Source organism: Aristolochia californica, unplaced genomic scaffold (assembly GCF_029961685.1).
Source record: "Aristolochia californica isolate CCGP_79_NKW_82.1479 unplaced genomic scaffold, dmAriCali1.0.hap1 SCAF_88, whole genome shotgun sequence".
Classification (NCBI taxonomy): Eukaryota; Viridiplantae; Streptophyta; class Magnoliopsida; order Piperales; family Aristolochiaceae; genus Aristolochia; species Aristolochia californica.
The window spans coordinates 18,622-21,231 of NW_027182288.1; the positions used below are offsets into that span (position 1 = coordinate 18,622).

Consider the following 2,610-nt stretch of genomic DNA (forward strand, 5'->3'; position numbering starts at 1 on the left):
AGAGTTTTTCATATTTCTAATAGTAAGAAGTCTCACAAAGTCATAATTAATATAGTGAAGTCTTGTATAAGTCTCACAGTATGAGTTCTCAAATAAGGGTTTAAGTTAAATGTGTTTTATTTTTGTTAGTCTTCCATTTATGTTCAGTTATTCAATTGTTTTAAGACTTATCTTTTAATGTTTGACTTTGGATATAACGGGACATGGAGTCTTCTTGTTTATACTACCTTGGATTAAACACCATATTTGATTGAAAAACAGGCACATGACAAAAGGTGGACGTTGTTACTTTCATAGAGAAACGAAAGGAGGCAAAGAAGCATGAGGGCAAAAATATCCAATAGGGCCATTTGAAGTTCATGACTATTAATCCTAATGAAAGAAGATAAGGGAGGTAAGACTTCCGTGACCAGAAAATAAGTTGTTCAGTCCACAGCTAAAAACCAGTATATTCGTCTTCCATATGTTGAAGATCTGGAAGGTCTGTGCTAATGGAGAATCTCATCCACCTCCTTTTGTCAACGTACTGCAAACATGGCTGCAGAAGAGCCCAATAACCACTGCAATAAGGATTATGAGCATAACCTTTAAAGAAGCAAGAGCTAAAACCACACAGATCAATAAGGTTGGAGGAATACACATCAAAATGGAACCAACAGTCCCCAGGGGTATTTTGTAAGGTTGCAAAGCCTTGGGATACTTGATTCTCAGTTGTATAAATGCCACAAACTCCAAGATCATCCCAAAACAGTAAAGGAAGTTCTCTGCTGCAACAATTTCTTGAAAGCTCATCCAAGAAAGCAGTATCACCCCAGTAGAAGAGAATAAGATCCCCATCAGTGGGGTTCCATAGCGAGATCTCTTGCTGAAGAACTCTGGAAGCATTCCTCTTTCAGCCATACCAAGAAGCTGGTATGAGTCACTACTCATTTCTGCTAAAAACATTCCCATATTAGAAAATGCTAAAGCATTCCGGATCCACCAGCTCAACCACACACCGGTTATCAGTTTTGCAACACCTGAGAAATACCCATCACTCCACATTTCTTGTTGAAGCTTAATTGCTCCAGTGCCCACAGTAAAGGGTTTTGACCGTCTTACCAGGCAGGCGCAGTGACGAAACAAAAAGCAAAAATGAGCGCATATAGTCTGTCACCTAAGCTAAAACAAGCGAAAATCTTATTTTCTTTTGTCTCAATGATTCTCCAATCCAAACAACAAAATAGAGCTTTGTCTCCCTTTTTTTTATTATGGTTTCCAAAATATGGCTTTCTCCCCCTTTTTTTTATGGGTTCCAAACAAGCCTTAAGTGTTAAGAAAGAAACATGGAAAAGAGAGAACCAGAGAAAACATGGAAATGAAAGGTAAGAAAAGAGAGAACCAAAACAATACTTGTAGATTGATATGTGAGAAAAATATGACATAGATGTTATGCTTTCTTACATCTAGTTATTTTTTAATTGGCCTTGTAATTTAAATGTTAAATAACATTGTTAATTATCCTTACAAATAAATTAAGATTTTAATTATCCTAATGATTTTTTTAATTTTAAATATTAAGTAATTTTCTAAATAAGACCTTAGATTTGTAATCTCAAATGTGGTTGACCAAATCTCTTATTTTTGTACATCTAAATCTACTATGTAACACTTTCTAAGCATAATTAACACGGCTCATTAAGGTTCTTCCATAGATGCTTCCTATAAGGGGGATAAGAATCACCATGACCAATTAACTTACCTTAGATTTAGAGAATTTTGTAATTGGGTTCTTAGGAGGGTGGTTCCCAAGTTGGGTTCTTTCTCCTTCTCTCTTTTATTTTTCAATCATATTTGAGTATCAATTAGAAAACTTTTTTATGACAAAAAAAATGTGATATTTAAATATTTTTTATTATAAAAAGAAAAATTGATGTTAACATTATACCATGGAACATATATAGTTGGTAAGATGGTAGGGTTTCAAGTTTTAAGTCTTTAGCCTATTTTAATTAAAAATAATAATTATTATAAATAAAAAATATAAAAAAATGTTGAGCCATTGATATTATATGATAATTTATTAATATAAAATAGTAATAATTATTATATATTAATGACAGATAATTATAATAATAATTGGAAGCACATAACTATAATAATACCGAGTCTAAAATATTTATCCAGTTCTTTACATGATAAACTTGGAGTTGGTTGAAATTTGATGTACTAGTCAATTTTTTATAGTTTACATGTCATGTCGGATACATTTATTTTAATTTAAATTTTTTTATGAATATTTAATTATTTTTATCAATCTAATCTTTTACCAGGTAATTATTGTTGTAAATAATAATTATTAGATATAATCAAATTATATTAAACATTAAATAGGTTTTCTTAAGTCAAAGACTCAAACGATATTTTCTATAACTCAAATTTTGGAAGACATAATAATTATATATTATACCATTTTAGTCCCATCTATCACTTCTTTTTGGCCGAGAACCCTGATTTCAGAGACACGACAATTGCCTATCAAATGAGCAGCCAATACCACATTAACTGTTGTGAATGCTCCTGTAAATCCGGTTTGACACAAATGAACGTTTTTGGATTTCATTTCTATGA

The 2,610-nt window shown here is 31.6% G+C and overlaps 1 pseudogene; it reads right to left on the bottom strand.

The window, feature by feature from the left end:
- Positions 1–233: 233 nt before the first annotated feature.
- On the bottom strand, positions 234–1,044 carry LOC137939827 (probable polyamine transporter At1g31830; annotated as a pseudogene).
- Positions 1,045–2,610: the final 1,566 nt, after the last annotated feature.